The following is a 14,280-nucleotide window of genomic DNA, read 5'->3' as shown; positions in this document are numbered from 1 at the left end:
GATTTTGGTTTTCTTGACTTTTTTGAGGCTTGTTTTGTGTCCTGTCATGTGGTCTGTCTTTGAAAATGATCCATATGCCTTTGAAAAGAATGTGTATTTTGCTTCTCTGGGATGAAATGCTCTGTAAATATCAATTAGGTCCATTTGATCTAGGGTATCATTCAATGCCACAATATCCTTGTTGATTTTTTTGTTTGGACAATCTATCCATTGTTGACAGTGGGGTGTTAAAATCCCTTGTGATGACTGTATTGCTTTTCATCTCATTCTTAAACTCCTCCAAGGTTTTCCTTATATATTTAGGTGCTCCAATGTTAGATGTGTGTATGTTTAAAAGGGCTATATCCTCTTGTTGGACAACTCTCTTAAGTATTATGTAGTGACCTTCTTTGTCTTTTGATATGGCCTTTGTTTTGAAATCTGTTTTGTCTAAGTGTTGATACCACAGGTTTTTTTTTTATGTCCATTTGTTCAGAATATTTTTTTTCCAACCCTTCACATTCAGTCTGTGTAGATATTTTGTTCTGCAGTGGGTGTCTTGTAGATATCATATATGTGGGTCCTGTTTTTTTATCCATTCAGCTATCCTGTCTTTTGATTGGAGCATTTAACCCAGTTATGTTTAAGGTTATTGTTCATTGCCATATTTTACCTTTGTGCCTTTGTTCTTCTCTCTCTCTCTCTTCATCTTAAAGCAGTCCCTTTAGCATCTCTTGCAATGCTAGTTTAGTAGAGATGTACTTTTAGCCTTTTTTTTTTTGTCATCTGGGAAGCTCCCTATTTCACTTTCCATTTTAAATGAGAACATTGCAGGGTAGAGTAGTGTTAGTTGCAGGTCTTTTCATTACTTGAATTACTTCATGCCATTCCCTTCTGGCTTGTAATGTTTCTGTTAACAAATCAGCTAATAGCCTTATCATAGCTCCCTTGTATGTTACTAGCTGTTTCTTCCTTGCTGCCCCTAAAATTCTCTTTGTCTTTAAATGGTGTCATTTTAATTATCTTGTGTCTTGAAGTGGGATCCTTTGGGTTCATATTGACTGGGGCCCTCTGTGCTTCCTGAACTTGCATGACTTTTTCTCTCACTGAGTTAGGGAAGTTTTCTGTCATTAGTTGTTTCAAACAGGTTCCGTATCCCTTGCTCCTTTTCTTTTCCTCCTGGTATCCCTATGATATTAATACTCTTATGTTTCATATTGTCCTGCAGCTCTCATAAACTATCATTGTTCTTTTTGAGTCTTTTTATGTCATGTTGTTCTGAGTGGGGGTTTTTTTCTACCTTGTCTTCCAACTTGCTGATTCAATTCTCTGCTTCATCTCGCCTGTTTTTAGTTCTTTCTAGTATATTCTTCATTTCCTCCTGGTTCTTATTTGTAGTTTCTATGTCCTTTTTTCATGCTGATGTAGTTCCCACTAAATTTCTTGTACTTCTGACTGAGTTCCTTCAGCATCCATATAACGGTTACTTTGAACTCTATGTCTGATAAATTGATTGCCTCAACTCACTTACATTCTTTCTGGGGATTCTTCCTTTCCTTTCAATTGGGGGTTCTTTGTCTCCCCGTTGTTTGTTTCTGCATATTATATTGATATTATATTGATTTGCTTTGACTCCCTGTTTTCGTGGGTGGCCTTCTGTGGTAGGGGACCTGTGGGGCTCAGTGGTACAGTCTTCCTTGAACTCCTGAGCTGCATACTCTAGAGATGCCTTTCATGCAGTTCATGTGGGCTCTCTTGTTATAACTGGGTTTTGGTAGTTGTTGGCTTGTTCATTGGTGGGTTGCCCCTCCAGCTGGCAGAGAGTCACAACCCCCGCCACATCTTGTATGCCATTGTACAAGAGCTGCCAGAGCAAAACAAAACCTGTAGCAGCAAAAATACCCTCAAACACTACTGCAATATCAAAGCAAATCAGCTAAGATTAATAATGTTGGAAAGAGAATACGAATATTATACAAAAGGAAAGAAGAATACGAGGTGACTAACAGAAAGAAAAATGATTTTGAGTGGGTAGATGGAGGAGAAATAATAAGAGTAGGGAATAGAAACAAGGTGAAGAAAATAAAATCAAATCTACAATGTAAATAAAATAGGGAAGGAATAGGGCAAAATGGAGTCAGAAAAGGAAAGAGTACAATATGATGTTAGAAAAAAACAGCGAAAAAGTAGGAACCAAATTAAAGAAAAACAACCACTACAGTGATATCTACAACAAAATGAGCAAAGATTAATAAAGGTGGAAAGAGAATAAGAATATTATTAGGAAGAAAAAAGATTGGGAGATGTCTAAAGGAAAGAAAATTATTTCAAGAGGATAGAGGTAGGAGAAATAACAAGTGTAACAGCAGGCTGAGGGAGAAAATAAAATAATATAGGACAGTAGGAAGGTGAAATAGAATAGGATGGGGAGCAGTAAAATATGATTTAAAATTTTAAAAAGTGAATAGGAATAAAGTGAATAAAAAAGAACTTGAGATGACTAATGGAGAGAAAGATGGCTTTGAGAGGATGGCAGGAGGAGATATAAGATATAGTAAGACTGAGGAGTAGAAACAAAGCATAGAAAGGGAAAACAAAATTTAAAACAAAAATAAAGAAAGGAATGAAGATAAAATGGAGTAAGAGAAGGGATGAGCAAAATAGGAGCTCTGAAATAAAACTAAAAGAAAAATAATTTTAAAAAGTTTTAAAAATAAAAATAGTGAAATAATAGGAACAAAATTGAAGACAAAGGAACAAAGTTAAAAAGCTATGCAGTAGAAAAATATTGCAAGTAATGAAAAAGAATGAGGTGGAATTCGTCTTGCAGAGTCTGTTTGCCTACTGTTGTGTCCTTTTGGCTTCTCTCTGGTAATGTCAGCTGGTGTCCCACTCTAGCTTTAGGGAACCTCTTCGAGACTACAAGTGATCCACAGCCTGTGGCTGTCTGCTTGAGGCTTGGCTGGTCCTCACTCTTTTTTCCTGCTGGTTTTTTATCAGCACAAGGCCTAGGCTTGGTTCATCTAATGGTGGAAAGCACCGAGCATACCATCTCCACCTATCTTTAGAGGGGCAGTAGGAGGGTGGGATCCCTGGTTTTCTCCTGGGAGGCCCTGTTCAGTCTTCAGGGAAGATGGTGGTGTGTACCCCCACCCCAGTGCTACCCATCTTGGTCTCTCCCAGATTATTTCCTATAATGCGTAGTTTCTGATGAATTAGCTGTTTCCTGTGAGGGACCAGTCTTTGTAAAAGGGTGAGCTGTTTACTGCTTGGTGTTGATTGGAGTTCTTTGTGAGAACTGAGGCTGGGTGGGACCCTATGTACCTCTTGCTGCGCCAATTTCTAATCTCTCTGCTCTGCTGTTTTCAGTGGGATAGGACCCAAAGAGGAGGCAGCAAAGTGTCTGATAAAAGTTCATAAAGGGCTCCTTTGGAGATTCTCTTTTTTTCCTGTGCTGAAATGCACCACCGGGCAGAGTGTTCTTGAGCCTGCCCTTACTGTTCTGTGAAATTTACAGTCCTACAGGTGCGGGTTGGTCACACCTTCCTCTTTCCAGAGCTTTATTAGTGGCCCTACCTGGCTGCAGAGAATCTCAGGTGCTCAGCTTTTTCCTGTCCAGCTTTTAGCCCACTGCTCATGTGGGAGGCTCAGACCCAAACCCTCCTTTCTGCACACACGCTCCCTGCTTGCCAGCTGTGCTGGGTGGGACCCACAATCCCTTCACTGTGCAGCCTTCTATTTTTCCTAGCAAGCTGGACTCAGTGGGCACGAACCACGCTTTCAGTCTGTCCTTTTTGCTGGCAGGGCAGCTGCATGCTCACATGGAGTCCCTGCCTAGCCATGCCTCAGCTCCCCTCTTTTAAAATGTCCCTATGTAGTACCCACACTGCAGCATTGAACCATTGTCTGGCTCTCTGTACACTCTGCCTCCCCAAAAGGCAAAAGTCTCTCTTGGTCAGGGCTGTCCGCAGCCTGCTGCTGCCTCCAGCAGTTTCAGGAGACAGAATTTCTCTCTTGAACTCTCCTGGTTGGCATAGTAGTTTGGGGCCTGCTGCTTGATGTGTGTGTGCAGCCTGTGTCTCCTGTATATCCTCCCAAGTCTCTCTTGATTAGGGTTGGGGGTTCCCTGTGTGGGAACAGGAGCCCTCCCTGCAGGAGGGGTGGGATCTTCCAGTCTGTTTTTTCTGTCTTCTCCTCTGCTGCAGGTGCCTCTATCCTTGGCTTCAAAAATTTATATCAGCTAAGATTGCATTGATTGTTTAGATCACTTGTTGGAAGATCAGCTGAAAATCTGTGCTGGGGCATGAACAAGTGGGCTCAGCTTCCACCTACTTGGCCACCATTTTCTCTTCTACTGGTAACTTTTATTAAAGAAATTGCTAAAGTGTTCTCCAAAGTGACTGCATCATTCTGCAGCAGAGTGTGACAATTCCAGTTTCTCCATGCCCTTACCCCAGTATAGAATTGTTTGTCCTTTTGATTATGGCCTTTTTAGTGGGTATGTACTGATAGTTCACCAGAGCTTTAACTTGTATTTTCCTAATAACTTTTTATGTTTATAATCTTTCCATGAGGCATAGTTGTATTTTAGAATCACAGATAAAGTGAAAGAGATAAAAGTGGAGGTGGGCTACATGAAGGTGAGAGCCTGCACTAGATGTGCATAGAGATAAGGGAGACAGGTTTTAAAGATATATCAGAGTTAGAATAGGCAGCATTTGGTAATTTTTAGTGATTTTCATACTTGGCTGCCTAAATATAATAGGTGAAGCAGAGGGAGGTGGGCTAGTGATCACAAGATCTCAAACTTTGACAGTTGGCTAGATGGTACCACAATTAGCCAGAAAACTGAATACCAGTGCATAAACAGTTTTTGCAATGGCTTTTATATTAATTCTGTTCTGTTGATGTGCCACTGCAGAAAATATTTGATATAGCTGTTTGGTACTTTGGAAATATGTGTCTAGTTCAAAAGAAGGATCTGGATTGAGATATATAAATTTAGAGTTGTCGTCATTGTGTACATAGCAGTTAACTTTGTGGAAATAAGTGGTGTATTCTTAAATCACTGTATCTGCTGGGTTACTTTTGGTAATTGAAAATTGCTTAAGCAATAAAAGGATTTGATATAATATAAAAAGATCCAAGTTTATAAAATTGTTCAAGGATTAATTTATTCAAGCATAAGAACATTACTAAGGACCCCAAATTCTTTTCATCTTCTAGTGCATGTTTTATCTGTTGGGTTGTCCTCTGAGGCTGTGTCCTTACTCTTGATCCTAAGATGGCTGCCATAATTCTGCTTGACACATTCAAACCCAGAGTTGCCCAGAAAAAAAGTGGATGTTTTTATCTGTGTGTCTTATTTTCATCAGCCAAGAAAACCTTTCCCAGGAGCACCCCAGCAAACAGTCTCTTGTTTTATTGGCCAGAATTACATCAGATGCTTACTGCTAAACCACTCATTGGCAAGAGGAATGGAAATTGCCACAATTGACTCAGACCAAAGTGTTCCAACCTCAGTGTTAAGCATTTTTTTCTCCTATCTCTTTTGGAAGAAGATTTTCTGCTTGCTTTGCATTTTGGTTCTCTGCTGTAGTTCAGATAAGTAAAGTTTTCTAGACAACTCAGTTTCATATCATTGAGTTGTTATTCAGTACTTCAGATCAGCTAATATTTGTTGAATTCCTACTCTGTGTCATTTACTGTGTTAGATTCTAGGATACAGCAGTGAATAAGAAACTAAGAGTTTGGTGTGGAAATGAGCTTCAGCAGAAGAGTGCAGTGATAGAATTATGTGTTAAAATTGATTTGTATTATGGGTTTTAAAGCCTTGTTTATATATCTTTGATTTTATGAGAAAAGGCTTCTGGAGTTTTAAAATCAAGCTTATATTCAATTGAATCTTTTGGAACATTTAGAACACAGCCTCTTCAAAAGTTGAACTTTTCTGTGTTATGTGGTTCCATGCTTTATTGTAGAAGTGCATGATTAACCTAAATTTACTATTTAATCAACTTGTATCTAAAAGCATATTAATGTCTTTCTGAAGTATAATTTTGAATTTTCCAGTAAATGTACCAAAAATTTTAATAGTAATACCTTTAGTTTAAGTGCCAACTGAAATGTTTTATAAAATACTATTTTGTAATTAGGTTCTTATTTTTTTTAAAAGATTACATGAATGTAGCTGTAGTGTTTACAGCAGTGTTTGTACAGTATGTGTGGGGTGATTTATTGGGTGCCAAGAGAAGGAAAATGACAAGGAAGAAAGGATTTGGAATAGCAGAAGGAAAAAAATGTAGAATCAATATTGCTGATTTTGTGAATACTAAGAAATCTATTTTTTGGCATCAGATGGAAACTCAAGTCATCTTAAATTTTCTTAGGCTTAGTATATTCATCAAAAGCCTACTTATACTGTTCTTTTTTATAAAGTAAATCTTATATATAGGAGTTGATGGGTGACATTCTAATAACTTCAGAGTCAAAGATAGCTATACTATCCACAATTGATATGTATCACTGATGGGTTCTTTAGGGCACCCTGGTTAGTGATTTTTAAAGTACCTCAGTAGTTTAAGATTTAACCGCTTTAATAATTTGAGAACCAAGAAGGATGTGTACATTTTGATGGCAAAAGAAGATATATTGTAAAGACAGTGAGGTTAAAATGAACTTTTCCCATTTGTTTGCAGGTGCTTACTGAGTATTACAAAATAGTAGACTATATCTAGAAAGGTTTGATTTTCATAAATTCTGAGTCATTAAGAAGCTTAGATGTGTTGTTAGAAGAATTACTGTATTTTGCCATGCATAATTTGCTCCCATGAATAATGCACACCCACATTTTTGACCCAAACTTTTAGGAAAAAATATCTTTTAATTCTTAATTCAACTTTTTATTTATTTATATTTAGATACTTGACTTTTGTATTATAAAGGAATTTTAGCATTTATTTTTGAATATATTATGTACAGGGAATTTTATGTAACAAAAATCATAAAACAAGAACCAGACTGAAGGTATTTCAGGTACTACCCATGTATAATGAGCATTGTTGTTTTTCCCTCAAAAATTTGAATGAAAAAGTTCACATTATACACAGCAAAATATGGTACCTTTAACTTAATTTATTTTCTAAAACTTACAGGCTTGAAAATTTCAGAATCTTTGATGAAAATTTTATTACTTGCCCTGGCTGGGTAGCTTTAGTTGGTTGGCTAGAGTGTTGTCCTGACACACCAAGGTTGTGGGTTTGATCCCTGGTCAGGGCACATATAAAAATCAACCAAGAAATGCATAGATAAGTGGAACAACAAATGGATGTTTTTCTTCCCACCCCATCTCTCCAAAATATTAATAAATAAAATACTTTTTTAAAGAAAATTGTATTATTTATACTTGTTTAGTATTTGGTTTTAACTGGACCCCTTGTGGTTGTTAAACACAAGTTCATATGCTAAAAGTTTGTGGTAAATTACTCTGTAAGTTAAGTGATTAAAGTTGTTGGGTGCATTTTGCCTATGTAAATCCTGTTTCTACACATACATGTATTTATAAATGACCTTAACACTATCTTGCAAAGTTAGGGAAAGCTTTACTTTTTTCATAGAATTTCTGGTATGCAAAAAGTGATTTGCAGACCTGTACTTCATGTGAAGCACATCCTGTCCTTTTGATTGTCTTTTATTTACTTCTTAGTAATGAAGTCAGTTGTTACTTAACTGGTATTAAATTCAGCCTTTAGAAAGGGTTCCTGAAGTTATGTTTTGTTATGTATTTGTACATGTAAGAGAATAGAGGGAGGATAGGTGATTCTGGACTTTGAAGATGATCTTTTTGAGATTCTTTTGTTCACGTATTTTCCTTTATTATTAACTTTAGATTTAGCTTAGAGCTTGAAACTTTTTTTCCCCACACTAAGGATACTGTGTTGTAATAAATAATGCTGTAATAAACAATGGTTGGTAAGTGGTTTGCTGTTAATTTTATTATTTCATCCATTGAAGATATCTGGTTGAATTAGAACCACACCATATATTTTTAAACACAGTCACTTTAATGGACTATTTTAAACTTTATGAAAATAGGTTAATTTGATGGCCTCACCTCTCTCCCACACACACCCTTAGGGAAGAATGGAGTTGTTGGCAAACAGGAATTTGGAGGAAAATCTTTATGCCATTTCTAAAATGGAAACACAATTTTTTTTAAATTAGTATAAGGCAAATTTAAAGACTATCTCAAAAATAATAATTTAAAAGACCTAAAAACCAAGTCTCTATCCCTGGCCCCTGCCCTCATTTCTCTGAGTGATGGTCTGCATTTTACAGTTATGAATACTTTGAAAAACATTAGGGATCTGGTTAAGTTGTAGGTAACTAGTCATTGAGAAGACTAGCTGTTAAGGGCTGCTAAATGCAGACAAAGCATTACTAATTACTGAAAGCATTACTTTCAGCGTCAGTCTGTCCACATGAAAGATTTAGCAGGCCTGTCTGCTGAGTGGCGACTCTTGACTTTAAGAAAGGCTGTTATCTGATATGGGAGACCGTTTCAGATTGCCCCAGTTTACATGAATTTAGTCATCATTGCCAAGTACTAAACCTGTGTGACCTACATGATACTTCTTAAATGGACTTGAAGAAAAGGCACTTTGATCTTGCAATGGGACATAGGTAGTGTTCACACAGCTTCAAGTTTTTCCTTTAAAAAATGAAACACTATACTTTACTTTTTGAAGTTTTAGTTACAAGATACATTTGAAGAAATTATTTTTAAGATCTCTAAGTGAACAGCACATACATTTTTAAAATTCTCATTTATTTCCAACTTCTAGATTTTTGAACATTGTCTCATAATGCAAGAGGGTACTAATGGTAGTAGTAACTAAGTAATTCTTGCCCTCACATTTCCTATTATTCTAGGTAGTAGTTTGACTGAAATTAAGAGTGCTTACTGAGATTTTGTGATAAAAAGTGAAAATAGGGATACTAGCTGAATGTTCAAATATATTTTTACCTAAGTAGGGATCTAAATGTTGTAAAATTATAAATTTTGGTCCTGCTTCTAGCTGATTCTGTGTTCAATTTAAGATGTGATCTTTTTTTTTTTTTTGCAAAAGCCTGAGCTAATTCAGAAATTTTACATGTAATTTTTTCCATAGAACTACTATTACCTTTGTAAAGTTGAAAATACTCAAAATGGTAAACTGATAGGTTTCTAAATTACTGTAGAATTTTTTTATTGAATTTACATTGAAAATGTACAGTTTTACACGTGATGAATTTTTAGTATCGCTTTTACATGTGTTGTTGCAACAAATACAAGCTCTTTCAGTCTGAAATAAGTTCTTTTTTTCTAAACAGATTTATGAAAATATGCATCAGTTTAATACTGTCTTGGAATTCATGAGATGGAAGCATAGGTCAAAGCTGTTTGGAGAAACTTGGAAGTACAGTTTTATCTAGTCACATCTCTAAGGTAAGGAAAAGACTCTTAAGAAAATAATTAGAATAATAGGGAATTTCTCATTAAATTTTTAAAAATTATTTAATTTATTTTTAGGAGGTGGAAGGGAGGGAGAGAGGGAGAGAACCATAGATGTTGAAGAGAAACATCAAATGGTTGCCTCTCATACTCCCCCGACCAGGAAATGGCCAACAACACAGACATGTGCCCTGCCCAAGAGTCAGATTGGTTTGCAGGACATCACCCAACTCACTGAGCAATACCAGTCAGGGTGAAAGTTCTCATTTTTTTTAACAGTTGAAAACAGTTCTTTTAAATAACTGCTACAACTTTAACTTACTAGTTTCTTTAATCACCTTCCTTATGAATCATAAGTAGTTCTCATATTCTCCTTGCCTAGTAATGTGAGTAAAAAAAGTACTCATTTATAACTAATAATATCTTCTTTATCGAAAATAAGCATTAAGTAATGTATATAAATTTATTTTTTCCCTCTAAAGAATACTAAGCAAAGTTCAGAATGGAAGATTATATTAAAATGTTTACATTATTCTGAAACATTCACCCATTTAAAATTGAGGATAAAATTATCTTAAAATAATAGACCTTTGGAGATAAAATTCATTTAAAGAAGTAAGAACTGCGGTAACACCAGGGACAGGGGAAAGAAATCATTCTAAAACAATATGTACATCGAATTCACATTAATTATTTTCACATCCATTTAGAGACTCGTTGTCAGGTAAAAGGTTTGAATGTTTCAGGTATCTGCATTTAAAAGAATAGATAGGACATAACACTTTTATGAAGCTGCCTATATTTTTTCGTCATGAAATAGTAGGCTTTGCTCATTGCTTTTACTTCCTTATAGCAACTTCTTATAATCCCCTGCAAAACTGCTATATTTGCTTTTTTGAAAAATGCTCATGACTTTATAATAAATTATCTTTTATTAGGTTTCATACTCTTTGAACTCTGTAGTGGTTGCTATTTTCTTTTCTTGAAATTCTCTTGGTCCCTATGACCTTGTGCTCCTCTAATTCTGTTTATTGACTCCTTCAAAATTGCTTTCTCCCCCTACTCTTAAATAATGATCTTCTACAAGGTTTTATCTTTGAAATTCTTCTGGTTTTTTCCTTTGCCTTGTCTAATCTCATGATTTCAATAACTACCTCTATATAGTCTTATTTTATCCTTATGTCTTATTTGTGACACTTTTCCTAAGCTTTAGACTCTCATTTTCAGTTGCATGCTTCATAACCCAATGTTCCCATTTCTGTTACTGGACCCCTTTGTCATCTCTACTCATAGTCTCAGTGCTCACTGTGATTTCTCAGCTTTTCCTTCCTTCCTACCCTTAGTCAGAGATCAAGTCCTAATCAGTTTTACCTCTATATTTTCCTTTTTTCTAATTTCTCTATCACCATCCAAGTTCAGATCTTTATATTACATTTCACCTGAAATATTGCAGGACTCTCCTAACTTTGTACCACTCCTCACTCTGTTTCCCTCTACATGTTGCTGCCTGCTTAAATTTTCTGTATATAATTCCCATGTACTGTCAGTGACCCTGTTAACCTTCCAAAGTAAGGACAAACTCCTCTAATATTAAAACCTCTCAGCAGTGTAATGTTAAGTGACTGACATCTTTGCAGCCATCCATTTCTTTCTCTCTTTAAATACTCACTAACACCTATTCTGTTCCAGGCACTCGCTTTTAGGCACTGAGAATACAAAATGTTCCTTGTTTTGCTCTCAAAGAATATGTTTAGAGATGAGTATGCAGATAGTTAATTCAGGTGTGATTTGAAAAGTTCTATATGAAATTAAAAAGTGTAGTGGCATCATCTACAAAGGCTCCACCAACATTGTTAGAAGAGAAAATTATCAGGGAGGTTTAACATAGGAAATGACATCTGAGTAGAATCTTATGGTGAATAGAAAATTTCTGAGTGAAATTTGAGAGGCAAGAGAATTTCATGCACAGAATCCAACATAAGCAGGGGAAGTTTGAAATGTATAGAGAATGCACAAAAGACAGAAGAAAACATTTTGTATTGTTTGAATTGATGATGTAAGAGAGGGTTTGAGGGACAAGGCTGGAAAGATCTTGATTGTGAAGAACTTTGTATGCCATGGTTAGAAGTTTAGATTTATGTTTTGAGTAGTTAGCCATCTTTGAAAATTTCTAGCAGGTATTATGGGTTATAATTGTGTTTTGTTAATATTAATCTGGCAGTGACATGAATGATAGTTTGGAAGGGGTAGGAAATGCCAAAAGCAGAGAGAAAATTAGGATACTCTTAATTGTGTTAAGCAAAAAATAATGAAGGTATTAATTAAGGTAAGGGTCAACATACCCAAAATTATGAAAACCTTTAAGCATTGGTTATTGAACATATATTTAATTTTCTTTTCTGCCCCTACATGTACGATATACCCTTTAGCCAATGATTTGAAGTTGGCTTATATTTTCTCCTTATTCATGTTGTTATTTTCCCCTGGCATGCCTCTTCCTCTGTTTCTCTCTTGTGGAAGACCTGTCAACTTCTAAAAATCCACTTGAAGTGCCAGTTTATTCCTAAGGTTTATTTCTGATCTCTATTACTTTGACTCTAAGTATATGTTCCTCCTAGTTAAGCCCCAGAACACTTATTTTTGTTCTGTAGGATATTACTTTTTTTGATCCTTGTTAAACTGTGTAACAGCAAGTTCCAAAGGCAGAATTATAAAATAAGGACCATGGTCCCCATCCTCTGTTTATAGTCATAGGAATAATATGTGTGTGTGATATATATACATATATATCATATGTATACATATATATACATATATATATATATAATATGCAGTGATAACCAACAGTGCCAGGTAAAAGTGATGCATACCAAAGGAGTAAGTTATTACTTGTAGTCAGGGTTCTATAGCTCTGAGAAGTACAAATAGAAATAGGAGGAGTTATTTGAGCTAGGCTTTGAAAGATGAGTAGAATTTGGTTAGCTAAAGAAAGAATTAAAAGACATTTCTAGAAAAGTGGATTAATAGAAAATGAGTATTTCTGTAGGAGTATTGTGGAGGTCTTGGTGTAAGGGTAGGAAGTATGACATACAGAAAAGTGTATTTGAGGTAATTTACTGGAGCAGTGTTGTAGGAATATCATTAGAGAAATGGAGTGAGGATTCAGGGGCTCAAGTAGTTGTAACAGTAGTTAGACATGAGGTAATTGGAATTTAATCAGAGTGGTAATCTTGGAAATAGAAAAGAAAGACTAAATGGAATTGCTATTATGAAGGCAGAAGGGGAACTGATTTGTCACTAGATGTTGAAAAGAGGTGATGACACCCACATTTTTTATCTGAGCTGGAGGGATGATGTTGAGCATCATTAATAGCAAACATAAATAATTTTTCAAATCCAGTTGGATTCTGAGTTTTTTAAATTTAGAGTAACATTAAAATGTTCTATATTTCATGGTCTCTTCATTTGTTTGCATACAACAAATATTTTATACATTATTTCCCAAGCCTTAGCATATTGAAAGGGAGACAGTATAAAAAAAGCAAAGTATTGCCTCTTCTAGAAGAGCACTTTAGAAAGAAATATTCTTCTGTTCATATTTATCTCTTCTGCTATAGTTTTAAGTGCTATGTAAAAGTTAGTAGAATTTAAGGAGGTTTAAAGTATTCCTTACAGGTATGATTCTGTCACTTAATGGAGGATGGTATCTTGTTTTTGAAGAGCTACTGTTAAATGAATAGGGACCTGTGGAGAAATTCATTAAACAGAATTTGATGGTTGTACATTAACAGTAAGTGTTAGTATGGTGATATCCTTAGAGAACTACCTTATAGTGAGATAAGAAATTACCTCATTACATAAAACTACCTGGTTTTGATGCTTTTATTATTTTCAACTCAATTCATGATTTATGACTTTACAATATTTAGGAAATATCCAACACTGTATGTTGAAAAGAAAGTAGTGACTGTTTGTTTCCTAATTACAAGCTGTGTAAAACCAGAAAACATTACATTATTGAGGAAGGAAAGCATCCATGTTAAGAAAAGGTTAGGCTTTTTGATTGCACTATTATCAAGTTATTTCCCTTCTAACATAAATCCAGTTAAACTCTCAAATTGATTAATATTTGTATTAAATTACATATTTATATTTAAAGATCCCCTCTAGCATTCTTATTTCAGAATAAATAAGAATGTTTCAACAACAGTGTTTCTAAAAGTGTGGAGTGTGTACTACTGGTAGTATTCAGAATGAGTTTTGGTAGTACACAGATTGATTTTTTAAAATGTTCATAGTTATATATTTACTTTTATAACTTCCTAGTTATGACAAATAACATTAGTTTTCAATTTAAGGTAGAATGACTATATGTTCCCTTTATTTTCTCTCTGCTTTGAACTGTAGTTCAGAAACTTGACTTAATCTGTCTTTCAGTTTATGACAGTAAAATTACTACTATCTTTGTTCTTTATAGGGCCCTCAATTGATTTATTTTTGTCTCCTTTAATCTCGATCTCCATTTCCATTTTCTTCTCTTTGCCATAGGAAACCACTCTTAATTTGAATGAATTTATCCTTCTAGAACATATAGTGTTGATGTATATATTGTATGTGTAGTTGACTTAATTAGATTTTTGCTACAAATATACTACCCCTTTTTTCCACTGTTTTCTTCAACACTGGAGAATTAAGATTCTCCATGTTGCTTTGTATATACTTGTTTATTTCTCCTGACTTACATTTAATAACCCATATGTATAGCACCACATTCTGCCACTTTAAAGAAGCAACGTACTCTTGTTAAA

The 14,280-nt window shown here is 35.1% G+C and overlaps 1 protein-coding gene across 4 annotated transcripts in view; it reads left to right on the top strand.

Annotated features, from left to right (window-relative positions):
* The window catches only part of BMPR1A (bone morphogenetic protein receptor type 1A), a 173,194-nt gene that overhangs the window by 71,634 nt on the left and 87,280 nt on the right, over nucleotides 1–14,280 (top strand). For 3 of the 4 annotated variants that reach the window (XM_045841806.1, XM_045841807.1, XM_045841808.1), the window contains exon 2: nucleotides 9,352–9,466. The exons of the other annotated variant lie outside the window; for it this stretch is intronic. The gene's annotated coding sequence lies outside the window, so the exon portion shown is untranslated. The remainder of the gene's footprint in view (nucleotides 1–9,351; nucleotides 9,467–14,280) is intronic. 4 annotated transcript variants of the gene reach the window in all.

This window comes from Phyllostomus hastatus, unplaced genomic scaffold (genome assembly GCF_019186645.2).
Source record: "Phyllostomus hastatus isolate PE091 unplaced genomic scaffold, TTU_PhHast_1.1 phas_contig_38, whole genome shotgun sequence".
Classification (NCBI taxonomy): Eukaryota; Metazoa; Chordata; class Mammalia; order Chiroptera; family Phyllostomidae; genus Phyllostomus; species Phyllostomus hastatus.
The sequence above is the reverse complement of the archived record's forward strand: the minus strand, read 5'-3'. Positions and strand labels throughout refer to the sequence as shown.